Source organism: Schistocerca americana, chromosome 5 (assembly GCF_021461395.2).
Source record: "Schistocerca americana isolate TAMUIC-IGC-003095 chromosome 5, iqSchAmer2.1, whole genome shotgun sequence".
Lineage (NCBI taxonomy): Eukaryota > Metazoa > Arthropoda > Insecta > Orthoptera > Acrididae > Schistocerca > Schistocerca americana.
Window position 1 is genome coordinate 579149650 of NC_060123.1, and position 21916 is coordinate 579171565.

General features: G+C 42.4%; 1 protein-coding gene and 1 non-coding gene across 2 annotated transcripts in view; both read left to right on the forward strand.

Moving 5' to 3' along the window:
* LOC124616551 (lachesin-like) overlaps positions 1-21916 on the forward strand; it is a 354912-nt gene that overhangs the window by 26892 nt on the left and 306104 nt on the right. The window lies entirely within an intron of this gene.
* Trnaa-cgc lies at positions 12142-12214 on the forward strand. Its single transcript has one exon. It is a non-coding gene; the product is annotated as a tRNA-Ala (tRNA).

The following is a 21916-nucleotide window of genomic DNA, read 5'->3' on the forward strand; positions in this document are numbered from 1 at the left end:
ATCTTGGGGATGTGGTTCAGTGTAAAATGATCATGATTTACTACAAAAAAGTGTTTAACGTGAAGATGGCCGCTAAGACTTTTGAAACCGGTTTTCTTGAATAAAACAATATTTTGTGCGATCTTGCCTTTTGAATGGTTTTTGATAGCTAAAGAAACCGTCCTGTGAAATTCTGAATTTCCCAGTGCAGTGAACAGTGCCAGACTGTGTGGCGTCATAGTACGTGACTTGCAGTTCCAAAACAATATTAACAGAATAAAAATTACAAATCGAATTTTTAAAACATAGCTGTCCAAATGCTTCTTAAATATCCCCTGTAACGTAACGTACGCAATCTGACTAAATAAAATTGCAAGCATCAAACGACAAACACGCGAATGTGACACTGCACTGTAAGATCAAAAGTGTCTGCAAAAAGAAAATGAGATCTGCAATGTACTTTACCTAAACTGAACGCGATAATGATTTTTTGAAATACAAAATTAACTCTAAATCAGTTAACTGTGTCCTGACTGTAACGTTCAAGTGGTCCTCTAACAAATTTTTATGGCTTACCTGTGCCAAAGTAAACTCGCTACTGCTCTAAAATGGTGAGCATTAAAATACCGCGTAGCAGCAAACCAACTAAAGAAGGAAAAACCTTGCACAGTGCAATGCAAGGACGTGCAACTACACTAAGCACGGTATATTTTCCTGAATGACTGTGTTACTCTCAAAGCAAAGTGGAGACACCAACTGCAAAATGAAACTTTCATGAGGATACAGTGGAAGATATTACATTTACTCAATGATGTAGAAGGACCTTCATAAAAAAAAACTATACTGTAACACTTAACAATTCGAATCATTTTTACAAAAATCGTTTCTTATCAGCATAAATGTCATTCTTCCATGTAATTAGTTACTGAAATGGTAAAGGAGTGGTAAATTTATAATTCTGACTGGAAACCATGTGAACATATAATTTTGCGTAATCATGTTTCGACAATCGAACTAATTAGCCCGAAACAACAAAGAAAAAACATAAAACTTCACATTTTTCAAACGCACCATAAATTGATGCTCAAACGAACAGTGCAACGACAACATTACTTGAAAATCTTCATACTGCCCAAAGCAATCCCTATCAAATAATATTTCAAAAATTCAACATCCTCTGCATTTGTGTCTCTGTGCCGCGCTGGCTACTGTATTTCCACACTGCTCAGTAGCGCGAGAAAAACCCAACTCCCCTTATACTTTTTATTGTGGCGTAACAAGACAGCTACGCCACACTGAAGTAGCCGAAAGGCACGCGTAATCTCACGTAGGCTAGATAGAGGTCTGAAACAGGATACGTAATGAATGGTAGCAAGAAAAGTACGTAGCTGCTATTATACTTAACTTTTAATCTATCCTTGTTGTATACATCGTTCTTTTTGTTGAGACATGCTTTAGACGATAACTATCAAACTATGTAAGGCTAATGGCGCCTTGCTAGGTCGTAGCCATGGACTTAGCTGAAGGCTATTCTAACTGTCTCTCGGCAAATAAGAGAAAGGCTTCGTCAGTGTAGTCGCTAGCAGTCGTCGTACAACTGGGGCGAGTGCTAGTCCGTATCTCGATACCTGCCTTGTGGTGGCGCTCGGTCTGCGATCACACAGTGGCGACACGCGGGTCCGACATGTACTAATGGACCGCGGCCGATTTAAGCTACCACCTAGCAAGTGTGGTGTCTGGCGGTGACACCACACTTTTAAATGTTCACTGCCAGCGACAACGCTACTGACCAACAAACACTACATTCCTTGTACTCAGAACTTCCGTGACGTAACATATCGGCTGCTAAACACTTCCGTTCGGAAATATATATATGGAGTATAATACACCGAACAAGAATAGAGTTTATATCACCTTCACTAAATACTAAAAATAAGCCAGAAACCTGGCAAACCCTCTGCCATGTACAGGTTGCAAGAAAATTGATTGTAAAAAGATATTAAAGTAAGGCTGCCAGGACAATACTTTTCGCTTGGTAGTTAACAGTATAAGTTGGGTTGAAACTTTTCCACACACCCACACCTAGGCTTCCATGTTATACCTTTCCCTTGCCTTCCCTACTATTGTACTCATACCTGGGTGTGCCAGACGTGTCCTCGTACTATAGTTAAAAAAATGGAAAGTGTGTAACTCACGTACCCGCCAGGGTAGCCGAGAGCACTAATGCTCTGCTTCCTGGACTCGGGTATGCGCGCCAGCCCCGGATCCAATCAGCCTGGTGGATTAACGACGAGGGCCTGGATGTGGTTTTTAGGGGGTTTTCCACATCCCACTAGGTGAATACCGGGCTGGTCCCCACGTTTCGCGTCGGTTACTCGACTTACAGACATTTGAACACGTTCGCACTTTTTCATAGCTTACACAAGACGCAGACAGCTGGGGTACACTACTTATGCCCCAGGGGGGGGGGGTTTGGGGTGGAAAGAAATTGGTAACTCACCTACATATCAAGTAGTGCGGAAATTGTTCGGAGAGTATCGGAGTTGAATTACACAACACCCATTCTTATCAAATCACTACGTTTTGGAGAAAAATGTGATCCCGCATCCATGAGAGTCTGAGACCTGAAAGTAATATTATCAGAGACTTCGTGTCGCTTCAAAACTGTATACCGAACCGTGACTCGAACCTTAACACTTTCCTTTCGCGGTTAGTAGTCTTACCGACTGAGTTATCCAGCAACGAGTCAGGATTGCTATCATAGCTTTTAACTCTGCCAATTCCTCTCTCCTAGTTTTAAAACTTCACAGAAACTCTTCTGCATATGTTGTTATCATACCACTCAATGAAGAAAGGGTATAACAGAGAAAAGACAAGCCACAACTTAGGTTATTGTTAAAAAAAAAAATCTTTCACCCTTTATGCTTTGACACTCTACAGAAAGACAAGCTTCTACAAACTTCAATTTCGAGCTCTTTGTACAAATTATGTATGTCTGTATCAATGTATCAGTTTTATCGTCACTGCAAACTTAATTTTCTGGCGGGTAGGCATAGTGGTTAGTCACTGGATTCGTACTGGGGAGGAGCTGGGTTCGGATTTCTATCTGGCCATCATCACTTAGGTTTTCTTTGCTTTCGTCAATCACATCTGATTTAGAACTTGGTAGGTAACGTGGTGACTTCTAGATGTATTCGAAAAATCAAATATCGTACAGCGCAAATAATTCTAAAGGGATCGAAAAGTTAAAAACGACTCATATTTACAGAGCTTTAATTTCTTTTCTGCAGCTCGTAAACGGTAAGTTGAAAGAGCATCAAAGTAACAAACTGACTCACAAAATGATTTCGTGGAGATACTTCAACTAAACCAAGGAGGTTGGCTGCAAAATGTACGAATACTTTTGACAGTGAACAAAGTGAAACGGGATCGTCCCCTTGATTAGATCGTAAATAGGCCGATCTCGTTGACAAATTATGGCATACTTTCTGTAGACGAGATGGCTTTACACATCGAAAAGTCACCGACTATAAACCGACAACGCAGTCAGTACTTTCTGTGAGTTTCAGCAGACACGTGAGTTTTAATGCCGCTAGAAACCATTCCATCCGATTTGAGGCTACACTCGTTAGCTTATTTTTCTCGATGTTTGGTTGAAGGAACAGGAGGTGTGTTTTTCGTCACTCAGAGTGGTATTATTTCCACTAGTTTGTTTCCTCGGCCAGTCGTAGTATCCTCTGAGCGTACCTGGAGAAGGCCACAGAGCGACGTAAGCGGCAGACAAGTGCTGACCACACTCCAACGTGTGTAGTCAGAGGCACACGAACAGCCACCGCACTCATCTGTTGTCCGCTCTTTGCCTGCTGACTTTGTCCAGGCGGACCCCCAACTGCTGCCGACTAATACAGACTTATGGAGATTCATGCACAGGGAGACAAAAGGGAACTTCGTTTTAGAGGACGAGCATCAGTAAAGAATCCAGTACATCTTCACTACGATGACCGTAGTGCAGTTTCGTTGGAAACTTCGTAATCGGGATATTTCCAAATGTAGTCTAAATTTGGTTTACCGTTTACTTTTTAAGTCATGACTCACGTTTTGTTGAAAAAAAATAGGTATGGCAATTATGTCCGGCATTAGCCTTCTGAGGAATTCACGTTGTGGCCGAGCGGTTCTAGGCGCTACAGTCTGGAACCTCGCGACCGCTATGGTCGCAGGTTCGAATCCTGCCTCAGGCATGGATGTGTGTCATGTCCTTAGGTTAGTTAGGTTTAAGTAGTTCTAAGTTCTAGGGGACTGACGACCTCAGAAGTTAAGTCCCATAGTGCTCAAAGCCATTTGAATTTTTCTGAAGAATTCGGCTACCTGGTGCAACTCTTTTTATACGACGCCACTCCGGCCACCTGCGCGTCGATGAAATGAAATGACGATGAGGACAACACGCACACCCAGTCCCGTGCGGAGACAAACCTGGAAACTGGCGGGAATCGAATTCAGTTGAAATAAAGTTAAGAACGTTGCAGTAAACAATTCTTCGAAGTACATGAAATGTATTGGCAGTTGCGTATGCCAATAAACATCAGCTGTGTAAGGGAAAAGCACCAATGAAAATTTTTTCTGGGCTGGGATTAGAATCCGGATATCCCACTTCACGCGAGCGCTCGCCATAATCGCTTCGGCTATCCGTGCACGACTCACGGCCAGGCGTCGTTCCTGCGTCACAACCTGTACTCGTACATACATTACGTCATTACCGTACAGAGGAGGACATATTAATTGAAAGTCGCTGCCTGGATCGGAGGATAAATACGACACTACAATGCGTCGTTCTTCTTAACAACACAGACACTGCAATACCATAATTTGAAGGGTTCTGCTTTAATCCACTGTGGTGAAATGTAACACACACTGAGTATTTTTTCTTATTTCGGATTTCAAAAAAATTTGCAAGGTATGGTCTAAAATAGACTAGTCCTAAAATATTGAGCTACCATCCAAAAAAATCTGGGTAAGGTGATGGAAAACAATGGATTTAAAGAATACGAGATTAGAAACATTTCATAAAGTAGTTCAAAAATAATATGCCATATTTTTATTTGTCAACCACAGTAGTTATTCAAAAAATGTGGCCACATAATGTAAAACATTCTACTTTCTTCACGAAAGTCACAAATATTAAAATTTTATCAGTAACGGCATATTCGTTGTATCACCTCGAATTACACATGGTGCACATAACCCACGGGTCTCGTTGCACGTCATCAGAAAAGTTTCCTTCACAAAAAGTGTATTCTGCATGATAAGTGTCTGCATTGTTTACTTTCAGCAATGGAGTCTAAATCAGACAAGTCGCCATCAAAGAGTGGCTTGCCCGGTACATTTATCGCTGACTTATATGAATTATCTTCTCGCCTTTTCCGCTCATTTTCGTTAGAATTTTTTAATTTTTCTTTTATTTTTTTTTACAACCTTCACGTTGTCTGATGGAATTTCACGCCCTTTTTCAAACTTCGTCTTCTTCTTTGCAGTGTTTATTTCGGAACGATTAGTAGAAGTTCTTTCGTCAGTAGCACCTTCTTGTAACGCTGTTTTGTAGGGATTACCAGAGTATGTTAGTGACATTGACAAAATGGTCCAAAATCTGGCTATAGCTCAAATTTTTACCATACGTAATAGCCCGAATTTAGACCATTACTAGCATGAAATTTTTGTTTAATTACTGAATAACGAAAACTAGCTGCTATTAGAACTAAAGGTATTCTAAAATCTATGACTACCACCAGCGACAAACTAGAAAGAAAATTATTCATAAACACAGAATCTATATAAAAATTATTGACGCATACTTCCAAAAGTTGCAAAACAGTCGAAATTAAGTTTATGCTGACTACTATTCGCATTCGACAGTGGGATGACGTGGTTGTTTTACAGAATAAGTAACGTAGCCTGAAGCACTGTTTGATAGTATTTACGTCAGGCTGCAGCACCTCACAGTAGCAAACATATAGCTAGCCCAAATTTAGACGCTGTTTGAAATTTGGATTTCTTCCTCTACGTGTCAGGAGCGTACTGTTGTATAGATTGCCAAGTTCACATCGAAAGAGGCCCGTGGCAAACGCAGACCGGACAACACATTTTATAAACAAGCGCAGATGTCATCGGATGTGGAAAGAGGTAAGAGAGGGAGAGAGATAGAGAGAAAGAGAGAAAGAGAGAGAGAGATAGTAAACGACTGAATGCATGCAAACACAGGCGGATTTCCTTACTACCATCAGGGAGGTGTTGCAGTTGTTACTGCAGTACATGCGCATTCGTGAAGTGAGATTCAAATAATCGTTGAGCCGTACTTTACATATGCCTAATGTACTGTCGGATGAAACAGCGGCCAGTATAGTCCGATAAAAAAAAGATTATTGCTTTAGTCTATAGTCGCACTTACCTAATGACAACTAGTTTCTGTACGACGTACAATCAACAGGTCATTCTGCATACCAGCAGCAAGGGGCTGCTTGAATTTTAAGGTTTTGGTTTGCATCGTATGTTATGTATCGTAGGGAAAAATATTTTCAAAATGTTTCCTGAAGAATTTTTGACCATAGACAGTAATATTTCTATCTAATGATGATACTTGGTACCGAAACCTGTAGTGAAACTACTGACTAAAGCAAATAAATTTATTCTCGTCATAATAGCCAGGGTGATAATGATATGATGCTTGTTAGTTAGTTGGTTGCGTGTTCCATTGATCAATCGCACGGCACTGAAGCCGTTATGATGTGGAACGTGTCAAGTGCACAAAAAATGCACATATGATACAAGATTAGTAAAGTGTTAAAGATTAATATTTCTATTATTTATCCAATTCCCTTAAATGGCACTACATACATACACTATATTAATAGTTTTATTTATTCCTATTCAAGAATTCATCTATGGTGTAGAAGGAATTGTCAAGGAGGTATGATTTCAATTTATTTTTGAAGCTATTACTGCTGTTTGTCAGACATTTTATTTCATCTGGTAATTTGTAAAAAAAAAAATATAGCAGCATATTTTACTCCTTTCCGTGCCAAAGATAGGTTGGGTAAAGGATAGTGTAAGTATTTATATTTTCTGGCACTATAATCATGAATGTCACTGTTGTTTTTAAACTGGTCCATGTTGTTGAGAAAAAATTTCTTTAGTGAGTAAATGCACTGTGAGACTGTTGTAAGAATTCCCAATCTTTTAAAAAGATGCCTACAAAACGTGCGACTATGAACCACACACATAATTCTAACCACTTTCTTTTGAGCAGTGAATACTTTTTGTGTAAGTGTTGAGTTACCCCAAAATATTATTCCGTATTACATCAGAGAGTGAAAGTATGCAAAGTATGTTAGCTTACTAACTTCTATATCTTCAAAGTTGACAATTATTCTGATTGCAAAAGTTGCTGAACCTAGTCACTTTAGAAGATCCAAAATATGAATTTTCCATTTAAGATTCTCATCTATGTGTACTCCCGAAAACTTAGTATGCTCTACCCTGTCTACTGACTACTGTTTATGTGTTATATTTATTGAAGGAACTGTACTTTTTGCAGCAGAAAATTGGATGTACTGTGGCTTTTTTCAAAGTTTAGAGCAAGCCCATTTGCAGAAAACCAATTAATGACTTTTCCAAAGACCTTATTTGTATCGTGTTCCGACACTTCAGCTTCTCATTCAGAATTTCGTTATTCGCCTTCGCCGTCTCATCGCCAAGGATGGCAGGCATATTGAACATGTCATAACCTAAATACGAATACCTGTAGTTGCATGTTAAAAAAAGTGTGTGCACGCCGTAGTTAGTAACTAATTTACATTTTTTTCACATAGCTAAATAACTGTTGCCCTCTAAATGGAGATGCTAGTCAAGGCTGTAGGTTGCGCTTTGTATCTGACCAAGAACAGCACCCGCGCAGTGCCCTCAATATGTTGATACTGTCAGTTGGGGTCAGAACTGTGTTCCATGTTGATTGTGATTGCATTATCTTAGAGCTAAGTGGATTCCAACATGGGAAAATTTTTGGTGCTCTTATGGTGGGTGCCTCCGTAACCATAGTAGCCGAAGTTAAGGGGCACCATAATGAAGATTTATACCACATACCGGGCCAACGCGGACAATAGTGTGAGTTGATTGATCGTGGCGAACGGTCACTCAACAAGAGTTTGACGAAAAATAAGAGGACCACAGCTACAAAATCACTGCAGAACTGACTGTCGCACTCGAGATCCATGTCAGCATCGAAGCAACATGAAAGAAGCCCCATAAGGATGGAATTGAGGGCGAACTGAAGTTCCAAAATCATTATCAATGAATCAAATGCCCGCAAAAAGAAAACATGGTGTCAACGCCATATAACCGGGGCTGTGGAGCAATGAATGAAAAGCATTTGGTGGGTTGAGTCTTGTATAGTGTTTCCAACTTCTGGCCAAATTTACGTCCAAAGAGTGAAACATTGCAGGGGCTTGGTGATTATTTGGACAACCATACCTTGGTATTCCATGTCCCATATGGTCACGCTGCAAGATCCCATCACTGCCAAGTAGTATGTGACTGTTTTGGCTTGCCGTGTCCGTCCTATGGTACAATGTTTGCAATTTTTGTTCCCCAGTGGTGATCTTGTGTTCCAAGACGAAAGTCCTGTGTTCACACAGCTCGCATCGTCCAGGGCTGGTATGCGAGCACGAGGATGAAATGTTGCATTTGCTCTGGCCAACACTGTCACCAGATCTCAATATTATTGAGGCTTTGTGGTCTACTTTGGAGAGATGGGGGCGTGATTTCTATACATCTCCATTATCGTTAACTGATATTGCCACTATTTTGCAGGAAGTATTTATCCGTTGTGAGACGACTTAAAGCTGTTTTGATGGAACGGCTCTCCTATACCGTGTAAGGTATGGTAATGTATTGTGCTTTTGGTGTTTCCATATTTTGTCTACCACATGGGTCTATATCAGGGTTCATTTGAGGCATTAGAAATCATTAAAATTCAACGTGGCCACCCTGCACGTCAACATGTAAATATTATATTTCCGCCGTTGTATGTAACATGTTCCGTAACTGATCAGGTGCGATGCTGTTAACCACCTCCAAAATCTGATTACATAGCTGTTTCAGGGTATCAATTTTCACTCTGTGTACTGGGGACTTTATGTAACGCTACGCGAACAATTTTAAGTGTGTAGCGTCAGGTGACCTCGGGGCTGAATCTCTACCTATCCACCATCTAGGGAACATGCGGTTGAGATAATCTAGAACAAGGCAAAAGGCGGAGGAAGCCCTCTCCTTCTGCCACACAACGGATTTCAGAATTGCAAATTCTGTAGGGAGCACATTGTGCTCATGTGGGAGCGATCCAGATGCTTGTATAACAATAAACTGCTAGCCAAAACAGCAGGAATTCTTTTTATTCCATGGTTACCGGTTTCGGGGAAACTAAAGTCGCCATCATCGGATCCAGGGGGGAAAGCAAACACTATATAAGTGGGCCTGGTTTCCACATATATAACATGTATACATACAAAATTAGTTACATACCTTAGGACACATACAGATTACCACATCAAGGCGAACAATGGTGATATTAATAGTTTCCATTAACACACAGGCCAATTACGACAATTTTCTAAGGCGAGGTCTTACGGCGTTGGGAGGTATAATGTTGCCTGGGCGTATTTACCTCCAAAACTATGAACATGGACACTCACTGATCACAGTTATCGTGACTCTGTACTCCTTTCCCATGTACGTCTTTTCAGGAATGAACTTGGCCATGACTTCATTTTTATGGATGACAGTGTATGACCTCATCGAATGTCACAGTTGAAGGAGCTCTTCGAACGAGATGAATTTCGGAGAATCCAATCAAGCTCGCTTGGGATGCGTTGAAGTGGCGTATTGTAGAACGTCCGCTTGCAGCATCGATCCTCCATCAGTTGTCCAAGCTCTATCAGAAGAAATTGGGGTTGGGTTGTTTGGGGGAGGAGACCAGACAGCGAGGTGATCGGTCTCATCGGATTAGGGAAGGACGGGGAAGGAAGTCGGCCGTGCCCTTTCAAAGGAACCATCCCAGCATTTGCCTGGAGCGATTTAGGGAAATCACGGAAAACCTACATCAGGATGGCCAGACGCGGGATTGAACCGTCGTTCTCCCGAATGTGAGTCCAGTGTGCTAACCACTGTGCCACATCGCTCGGTCCACAAGAAATCCTTACCAACTTTGCGGCCGTGTGGTAGCACATGGCGGTGGGTGGATTGCGGTCTGCGGTAATCACATACTCTATTAAGAACAATGTCCAGCGTTTTGAATGTTCGTGGGACGGTCATAAACCACGTTGGCTATAGAGTAATTATAGTCATTCAATAAAAATGTCATTTCTATTCGTCTCTTTGCGCATTTTTTCCAGTTGCCTTCTGTCCCATGCTGTAAAAGTTCTATCTATGCATAGCCGAAGTTTCATCGAGCTTTCTTTTTTTAGCAGTGACACGACACGCGAAAGTTACTTTCGTCCTCAATCATAGCACACCACTGTATTTCTTAATCGTATGTATTCAGTAGTTTTTCAGTAAGTCATAAATATCACCTGTAGTATACCATAAGCTGCTGCTATCACATAAACTTCTCAAAACACGCTTTACAACACCCCACGAATTGCATAGTTGGTATGTGTGTGTGTGTGTGTGGGGGGGGGGGGGGGTTGTGAGGTTTCTTCCTCAATGCTCTTTTGGCCATAGGAAAAAATTCGTACTGCGGACGTGTAATGGAGGTAAAGGTAAAGGTAAAGCAGCATCCCCATTACATTTCAGTACAACGCATTTTGTGCCCGGTTGTGAGCGAGACGGTGGCCCTGCATGTATACGCGTCTGAATGTCGATCTAAGCCAGTCTGTGCATTGTGACTTTATGGCTAGAAGTGTAATCAGCATGAGAAACTGCCCGATTAATTGGTGTAAACAATAGCGTAGTTATTTGAACATTCAGCTTCCATCGCGTCAAAAAATTTCTGAAAAGGAACCAACCCTCAGCTGCGCTATTGAAATACTTTATTGCACTTAACCGGTTTCTACAGATTACTCCGATATGTTTGGAAGTGCTGCACTGGCTTATAACATGGATAAGCAGAAGTCGAATTCGGACCGGACAGAAATATTGAAGTTCTTGTTCTTAGTGGTTGCGTCGTGTTCAACAACGTCAGTGACGATAATGTGCGAGCAGACTGCTCTCAAGTTGTTGGGCAGGAGGGGTAGGGGGGCGGCAGGAATCAATGTAAATAAGATGGTCTAGGGTACTCGATGACACGAACACTAGGGTGCTTCGGACGAACTGAGACCTGCAGCGCATCGTCGCAGGAACTCTGCTTAAATACTGAGTTATCTCAATAGAGCCGCTGTTGAAGGGCGTGCTAGGCTTGAGTAGCGATGTGTCGACTACCTTGTGGACAGCAAGGCAAGGACGATTTAAGCATGCTACAGTGCACTGGCTGGAGAAACAGGGCAGTTCGTTTCGATTTTACGTATCTGCAAAGACCTGCAGTTTTGAACATAAGTCTTTATATTCGTTACTATTTTGTTATATTTCACAGTTATCTTTTTAGAGTCATACACTTCTTTCACTCTTAGCTCCGCTTAAATCTAAGCTCATGCATGTACACGGATAGGAAAGTGGTACAAAACATTTTTTGAGCATTTTATGTGTTGCAACCAGCTTCAATGAGAGACCTTTATTTGAAACACTTTGTGTCCGACATCGTATCTTACCATTCATATGACAATTACATTCATATTAGGGCAAGCTCAATACATCCCATGGAGATCTAACTGCAGAGTATTCTAAGGTGCTTGATGAGCTTCCGCCCACCAATAAATATAAACCATAAGTGCCTACTCAATTTTGCGTTGTGTGTGGCTTCATTTATCGAATCTTAATAAATTACAATGACTGCAATGGAAAGCGTAATGCAGTGCGCTTGTAGAGTGAAGAATAGTAGTTTAACTCACTGCGCGGGGAGAAACAGAACCACTAATAGGCACTGATCGCATGTCATTACGTAAACACTCATGATTTCCAGTCACTAATTAAATGGCGGATACAAGCCACCTAAGCACTTCAGGATGAGAGAGGTCCATTTGACCGAGCGAGGTGGTGCAGTGGTTAGCACACTGGACTCGCATTCGGGAGGACGACGGTTCAATCCCGTCTCCGGCCATGCTGATTTAGGTTTTCCGTGATTTCCCTAAATCGTTTCAGGCAAATTCCGGGACGGTTCCTTTGAAAGGGCACGGCCGATTTCCTTCCCAATCCTTCCCTAACCCGAGCTTGCGCTCCGTCTCTAATGATCTCGTTGTCGACGGGACGTTAAACACTAACCACCACCACCACCAGGTCAATTTGAGGCAACGACATTGTACGGTCACGAATGAGGGTATGACTATCAGTATATAGCCGGCCGCGGTGGTCTCGCAGTTCTAGGCGCGCAGTCCGGAACCGCGCGACTGCTACGGTCGCAGGTTCGAATCCTGCCTCGGGCACGGATGTGTGTGATGTCCTTAGGTTAGTTATGTTTAAGTAGTTCTAAGTTCTAGGGGACTGATGACCACAGCTGTTAAGTCCCATAGTGCTCAGAGCCATATGAACCATTTTTTGACTATCCGTATAAACCTGTCCTGTGGGATATAATATGTGCTACAGGATGATCGCCGATCGAAATATGTTATAAAAATGGTTCAAATGGCTCTGAGCACTATGGGGCTTCACTTCTGAGTTCATCAGCCCCCTAGAACTTAGAACTACTTAAACCTAACTAACCTCAGGACACCACACACATCCATGCCCGAGGTAGGGTTCGAACCTGCGACCGTAGCGGTCGCGCGGTTCCATACTGTAGCACCTAGAACCGCTCGGCCGCACAAACATGTTATATATTAAAAAGTAAGTTTCGGCGTTTTGCAGTATATCATTTCTCATTTGTGGAGCACTTTTGCGCTAACTTTCAGTGTTTACAGACTTTTGAAATTTTTTTTGTTAATTGTAGGTGAGAGCGTGTTATTTGGGTGCACTTTTCACAGTTTCGTCCTGTAATAGGAGATTCATTATATTTTATTCCATTTTTAAATGATGGCATTCACTTTTTACGTGCTGCAGTCTTTCTCTGAAATTGCAAAAAATTACTTCGGAAAATGAAACTTTTTTTCAGGTTCGAAAGCATGTTCTAAGGTAAAACATGGACGTGTATCTAGTACCAGATAATTGATTGAAATTTAAAATTGTTGCAAACTACAAAATCTTCTCACTGCTGTGTTTGTTGGTTTATCTGTTACATTATTATCCTACTGTACATCAATAATAAATAAGTAAAATCAAATTATGCAGAAATATTGCCAAACGAATTAGAAGTTACATGCATTTTGAAATAGAAACTATTAGAAACTAAGACAAATTTCCATTTTCAGGAGAAGTAAAACTGTTAAGGTATTAAAGTATTCATATCATTTCCAAGTAGCAGATGTTCCATGGTTAAAGACCTTCCATTTCATGGTACAAGATGGTTCACGATCGACGAAGTATGGCTTAACAGTCCACATGATATATAAATAATTGGAAATAATATATATATATCATTTTACTCCTCACAAAATTCTTTTCCTGCAGAATTAACAATATGTTCCAAATAGCTTTAATACATTATACAGCGCTTAAATATGTAGAACGCGAGATACTTGCAAATACTATGGAAAACATAACCTGAAGTCTAACAAGGAAAACTGCAGAAAATGGCGGCAACTGGTTACGGCAGTTTCTACACCGCATTCCTCCAGGTGTCTGTAAAATCAGTCACTATACCGAAGTACTGACCTAAATGCGTCATGTGCTCCTAGGTGCGCTATCCTCTACGTGCAACACTCTTGCATACTCTGCTTTCGTTAGGATTCGTCTTTGTTATCCTTGCCTTGTTACTTCTGCTCTGAAATTGTCTTCAGAACTTCGTATCGTCTTAGACATACAACATTTCGAAAATCTGCAATAATTGCCTACAGCTGTCTTTCATGACTATTTCTCTCTTGATCCACTTTCATCATTGTCTTTGATTCCTCAAAAATGGCTCTGAGCACTATGGGACTCAACTGCTGAGGTCATTAGTCCCCTAGAACTTAGAACTAGTTAAACCTAACTAACCTAAGGACATCACAAACATCCATGCCCGAGGCAGGATTCGAACCTGCGACCGTAGCGGTCTCGCGGTTCCAGACTGTAGCGCCTTTAACCGCACGGCCACTTCGGCCGGCTCTTTGATTCCTCTGAAAACTATAGGCTACTCAACAGCTGCTCTTTCAAGATTAGAGAATCCTGTCACACGTTTCTACAACATATTCACTGAACTTGACTGACTACCTCACTAGGATTTTGTCATCCACAGCATAGTTGTTTCAATACTATTATTATTTTTCTGTGTGTTACATCAGAGTCTACGTAGGATCTTTAGCCACATGTTTTCATAGCTTTTTACTTTAATTTATAAAGCACAAGACGTGTACGTGTAATATTCAGACGCTTGTCAGTTGTTTCCTGAAGATGTAGCAATAAGCCGAAAACTAGTGTGAAATAAACAAAAATCAGTAGAACAGCAACGGTGTACTTGTCATTCAGCCCTGGGTGCACGATCTGAGAAGTCACTGTAATACAGAGCCCGAAAATACAGAAGTACTTTTAAATTACTGTTTACCTAGTTTTCTTGTTTAATACGCGCTGTGTGTCCAGCAAATGAAAACTGCACTTAACTGCAAAACGCCAGCTTAAGTGTGGCCGATATTTTGGCAGTGCGGTACAGCTGTCGTCTCATACATGAGAAAGTCGAAATTCCTACGTTGCATAGAATAGCAACATTTCTGTGTTCGCATTTCCGATTATTGGAAATGATATCTGTTTCTGACAGATATGAGGTGCTAAATACTACGCGTCGGATATGTGATGCAACATCAGTTGCTGATCAGCTGGAACAAAACTATAACGGGTCATTAATATCTTACTCTGTTTTTGTAATATCGGTAAATATTTATTTAGGGCAGCTGATAGTGTCAGCCGCGCTCTGCAGCCAAAAAAATGAAGTCTCTGATTTCGGAGTGACTAGATTGCGGGCCACGTCACACACAGTCCACCGCTGAGGTTGACTTGTATGTAATTTGTATGTAACTCGAAGTGGTGACAATGAAGGTCCGCTTGAAAGGTGACAGCTTAACAGAGTCTCTTTCCCAGGTTTTCTAATTTAGGGTGAAGAATATTTTGTGTTCCCATTTAAAATGTGGGTAGCAAAATAAATTTCAGTGCGGCATGGTACCTCATACCGGGCTTGTGAAGCAGACTTTATCCGAAAAGAGTCAGTTCATTGTAATTATGGCAACAGGAAATAATTTGGAGACAATTTTGTTCCTGTTAGATTTCTAATTTCTTAGTGGTCAAGATCATAGACAGGATGTCCACAATTAAAGTTTCAGTTTCAAAATTTTGTAGAAAGAGAACCATTGCTCAGAATGACGTCAAATTTGGACAGCAAATAAGTGACAGGGGGGAAACGTCATGAAAAAAAAACAAAAAGAAATATGACAATTGTACCAATAAGTGATGTTGTAACCGTCTTAATGTTAATGGGGTGTGCAACATGTGAGAGATGAATCGCCATACGACGACTATTGTATGGGATGCACGTTATACCACTCGTACTGATTAGTGAGCATGACTGTACAAGTTCGGCAGTCAACAGTTGTGGCACTGTTAGTTGTGTCAGCCCATCCACCAAGGCAGAGTCTACCACATCGGATGGAAAAAACAGGTTATTAACTGTCCCAAGTCCAAAAACCGCATAAAAAGCAAAATGACATCGTTGTTAATGGTCCTGTGGGCCAGAAACACCATCAAAGGCAAAATGCCATCGGCTCCTAATTGCCCTGAGACTGCCGCAAGACATGTTTAACATTTTGTTCACCATTTTCAGCCACAAATTCAAGAAACAGCATGTTCCACAACAGATCAAAGTGTCTCGGTGTTGACGTTGAGAATGCGTTGCACAATGCGTGCCTACAACTCAGGTACGTTCGTAATTGGAGTAGTGAACACAGCACCTTTCAGATACCCTCGCAGCTGCCGGCCGGGGTGACCGAGCGGTTCTAGGCGCTACAGTCTAGAACCGCGCGACCGCTACGGTCGCAGGTTCGAATCCTGCATCGGGCATGGATGTGTGTGATGCCCTTAGGCTAGTTAGGTTTAAGTAGTTCTAAGTTCTAGGGGACTGATGACCTTAGAAGTTAAAGTCCCATAGTGCTCAGAGCCAGAGCCCTCGCAGCGAGAAGTCACAATGACTAATATCAGGTGTCCTGAACGGCCAGGCTAGGGGGTAATGGCGGCCGATAGTTCTAGCATTACCGAAATACCTCTGCAACAGCCGCTTCACTGCCTGTGCGGTGTGGGATGAAGCGTGAACTTGCACAAAACGTACATACTCTCATATCCACGGTGTTGAAGAGTCGGAATGACATTGGTGCGCAAAAGACTCTCACAGCGTTTACCAGTGAGGGTACAGGTAAAAGGACTCGTCTCCTCCATACGATCCTACGATAAACGTCAACCCGCTCCACAGTCACCTTTGCGGGCTGAAGTGGTGCCGGTTGACGTGTGTGCTGATTTTCTGTTGCCCCTATTCTGCAGCCTGCATATTGACATGTTCTTGGAGATGGAAATGGGCTTCGTCTGTCCAAGGTTGTTCCATGGCCACTCATTGTCCTCTTCCACGCGAGCAAGAACTTCTAGAGTGATTGTCTTGCTGGGAGGTCAGCTGGCAGCAACTCCTGAACATGGGTCAATTTTGTTTCGTAGGATTTTATGCACCGCGTTCGCATACATATCCAACGTTCGGACAATTCCCCATGCACTGCATAACAGCACTCGGCTGCTCGACCTCTCCCGCATTGCTGTGGCCACACCTTCGACAGACGTCGGACCAACTGTTTTCCTCTCTCTGCCATACTGCACTTATAAGAAATCTGTCTTTTTCGTATTTTATAATAATTCTCTTCATACCCTTAGCAGACAACGGACCAATGCCTTTTTTCATACCCTTGAGCGTCCGAAACTTCCTCAGTGCTACAGGCGGACGGTCACAGTTTTTAGAAAAGAGCTTTGCCAACATCACGCGATCCTTCATGGATAGTTTTGAGGATATCGATCGCAAGCTGAACAATAGCTGTGTGCCGTCCGTTGTTGGTATGCGTATTCCGACACTTACAGCACCATCTATGGGTCCATGAAGTTTCCCCTTGCGTCAAAAAAAGTTCAAATGTGTGTGAATTCCGATGGGACCAAACAGCAGAGTCATCGGTCCCTAGACTTACACACTACTTAAACTAACTTATGCTAAGGTCAACACACGCACCGATGCCCGAGGGTGGACTCGAACCTCCGGCGGGAGTGGCCGCTCGATTCGTGACGTGACGCCTCTAACCGTGTGGCCACTCCTGCGTCAGTAACATGCTGTTTCAATTTGACGACACTATCAGCAATGGTTCTCTTTTTATAGCGTTTCTTTCTCTCTCTTTTTAAACATGTAAAAGCGTTTCAAATACAGGGTGATTCAAAAAGAATACCACAACTTTAGGAATTTAAAACTCTGCAACGACAAAAGGCAGAGCTAAGCACTATCTGTCGGCGGATTAAGGGAGCTATAAAGTTTCATTTAGTTGTACATTTGTTCGCTTGAGGCGCTGTTGACTAGGCGTCAGCGTCAGTTGATGCTAAGATGGCGACCGCTCAACAGAAAGCTTTTTGTGTTATTGAGTACGGCAGAAGTGAATCGACGACAGTTGTTCAGCGTGCATTTCGAACGAAGTATGGTGTTAAACCTCCTGATAGGTGGTGTATTAAACGTTGGTATAAACAGTTTACAGAGAATAGGTGTTTGTGCAAAGGGAAAAGTTGTGGACGGCCGAGAACGAGTGATGAAAATGTAGCTCGCATCCAGCAAGCATTTGTTCGCTCAGCTGGAACAAGAAGCACAATTCATATTTCAGCAGGATGGAGCGCCACCACATTGGCACTTATCTGTCCGTAACTACCTGAACGTCAACTACCCGAGGCGATGGATCGGCCGGCAGGCAGCCCGTGACAGAGCACTTCATCACTGGCCTCCAAGAAGCCCTGATCTTACCCCCTGCGATTTTTTCTTATGGAGGTATGTTAAGGATATGGTGTTTCGGCCACCTCTCCCAGCCACCATTGATGATTTTAAACGAGAAATAACAGCAGCTATCCAAACTGTTACGCCTGATATGCTACAGAGAGTGTGGAACGAGTTGGAGTATCGGGTTGATATTGCTCGTGTGTCTGGAGGGGGCCATATTGAACATCTCAGAACCTGTTTTTGAGTGAAAAAAAACCTTTTTAAATACTCTTTGTAATGATGTATAACAGAAGGTTATATTATGTTTCTTTCATTAAATACACATTTTTAAAGTTGTGGTATTCTTTTTGAATCACCCTGTATATTATAAATACTCGATTACCCGTTCACCCTGCATCATTATCTGCTTCCTCAGACTGTTTACCCTCTTCCCACCTAATAATTGTCTCATACGTACCAGTTTTAAGAATAACCTGTTGATTTTACTACTGGACTTTTAGGTATAGTTTTTGGAATAAACTAACAGCTATTGATTTTCACTTGAGAAAATAGTTTATATTGTACATTTATTTTCATGGAATCCTACCCACTTATGTAATATAGGGTTCATAGGAAGCAATTTTCTCGGATACCTATACAACATACAATCAAATCAAATTAATGGAGTTTATTACAGCAACTGAACTGACAATACTTTGCCTTCTACACTGAAGCGTCGCAAGCAATTGGCGACAAGCAAGTAATCAATGCCCTTCGCTATATACAATTTCCATGCAAGCCATTAACATAAGGCACAAATCTCAGCTAAACAGGATGACGGCTCTTCTTCTATTGCGGCTCTTCTATTATGGCCGAGGTTGGGCTGGAGTGGCGCTTATATTCTTTTTGGATAGCGGCCGCTCCTGTCGTGGTGCGGTCCTAATCAGCGTGCTGACGTCGTCTCACAGCCTTCTCTGCGGTTACGCTCCGCGCCGGCGCTTGATGTTTCGCCGGAACCATTTTATTATGGAATTCTATCATTTTCTTAACCAGCGTGCAGATTGTGGTGTAAATGTTAAGGAAGCACACACTCAAGCCTTTTACGTTGCATGTTACTGACAGGGGTGTGCACATTTATTAGTACTTCAATAACTTTTATAACATAGACTCTTCAGAAGTTTTATTTATATTTGTCAGATAATATGGATTTGAGTCCAATAATTTCATGAGTTCTGGTTTAAACCCTTCCTCTTTGAGGTCAACTTCTTCGGAGTACCCATTCAGCCTCAGTTTCCCCCCTCCCCTTCTTTGCCACCCACACCACTATAACACCTTTACAGTTGGAATAATGTTCATGTTCTGCTGGCTCCAAAGCTGAGTCCATGGTCCTTCCTCCTCTGCACCATTTCGTCACCATTGCGTTGTGGCTTCATTGGTTGAATGAGATAGTGTGAAGGACTTCCGGATGCATTTGTGTAATGCTGTTGCAATTTGCAACGGTACGTATTGCTACACGGTCATATAGTGCACCACGTTTTCCATAATGGTTGGTTGGTTGATTTGGGGAAGGGGACCAAACAGCGAGGTCATTGGTCCCATCGGATTAGGCGAAGGAAGTCGGCCGTGCACTTTCAAAGGAAACATCCCGGCATTTGCCGGAAGCGATTTAAGGAAATCACGGGAAACCTAAATCAGGATAACCGGACGCGGGTTTCAACCGTCGTCCTCCCAAATGCGATTCCAGTGCTCTAACCACTGCGCCACCTCGCTCGGTTTTCCATAATGAACGGTATTACAAGGTAGAAATTCCATGGTTGTTACTAATACAATGATCAAAAAGACTGAAACAAATTTCCAAATTATCCATCAATAGTCACTACGGACGTTCATTTTGTGTTCATGTAGGAAGGTGGCTGTGTACATAATGCGAACCTGTTCGTCTTTGCCACTCGGTCTCATCACGAACCGTGTTAACAAATGCAATACACCAGAGCTGTGAGGCTCGTAGTGCAGCACAATGCCTCGGAACAGCCTCTTCTCCATGGCAGACCGTATCAAAATCTTCACATTAACGGGACAATACATGAGACAAGTTGACGTTGTGAATATTGTTCATGTTAATCAAAATGTTATCTCCAGACTGCGGAAAGAGATTCAGGAAACGCATTCAGTAAGTGATCGACATCGCGAAGGCCCTCCACGCAAAATTACAGCAGTTCAGGACCAGTACATCTGCACGGAGATACCCTACTGAGACTGCGGCTACTCTGCGCCTCAGGGATTACCGTAAGTACCCAAACTGTGCGCAACAGACTTCGTGATGGGGAGTTGTACAGCCGAAGACCTCTCAAGATTCCACCAATCCGTCCACATCACACAGGTGCTCGTGTAAGATGGGGTAGAACACATGAACATTGGACATGAGATCAAAGGACCGAAACGCTGTTTACAGAGAAAGTGCTAACAAGCTTGCAGCCTGACGACAGCTCTGTTCGCATTTTGAGGCGAACAGAGATACGCAATGATCCCTCAGTGACAGTGGAACTTCACCTACGATTTGGTGTCTCAGTCATATTCTGGGCAGGTACCACGTATGGCCGCCGCACACCACTCATTCCAACTGAAGGCAACACTACTGCTGTGTGGAAACAAAACTCTCCGACCCATGGCCAGCGGTTTTGCAGATACTGCAGGGGAAGGGTTCACGTTACAGATGATAACGCCCGACGTCATCGTGCTCTGACTCACGTGGGATCTGAAGAATGGGTTGATCAGCATGCTCACCGAACATGAATTGCATAGAGCATGCGCTGAGGTTGCTCATAACAACGATTTCTAGTGAACAGCCTCCATTAACGTTGAAGCTTTCAAGAATGTTTCCATTGAGGAGTGGAGCAGTAAGTCAAAAAATGGTTCAAATGGCTCTGAGCACTATGGGTTGGTTCAAATGGCTCTGAGCACTATGCGACTTAACTTCTGAGGTCATCAGTCGCCTAGAACTTAGAACTTATTAAACCTGACTAACCTAAGGACATCACACACATTCATGCCCGAGGCAGGATTCGAACCTGCGACCGTAGCGGTCACGCGGTTCCAGACTGAAGCGCCTTTAACCGCACGGCCACACCGGCCGACTGAGCACTATGGGACTTAACATCTGTGGTCATCAGTCCCCTAGAACTTAGAACTACTTAAACCTAACTAACCTAAGGACATCGGACACATCCATGCCCGAGGCAGGATTCGAACCTGCCACCGTAGCGGTCACGCGGCTCCAGGCTGAAGCGCCTAGAACCGCACGGCCACACCGGCCGGCGGCAGTATGTCCCAAGAGGCCTGCAATGAGATCATACTGAGCATGCCCCATCGCATTCAAGAGTGCGTGATGGTTCGTGGAGGACCTACACGTTATTAAATAGTGCACTGAACACACCATTGTATGATTTTTATGTTTGGGACATAATTGTTTTGTTTTGTTTTTCCCCACTTCATAATCTGGTCACAGAGAACATACAGTGTAGTTTTCCTTTGCAATAATTTTCTGTATTATGAAAAATACAGTATAAGACATGAATCTCATTTCAAAATACGAGAACCAATTATATGCTTAGTACTTTTTGATGGATGTATATTGCCATAAGACACTTCAAGATGTTTACATGTGGCCCGCCATGTCGGATATTGTAAACACTGTTACCTACCAATGTATGTGAAGATAATATATTTATCACACAAAATAAACAGTTCAGCAGCCTTGTTGCCTAT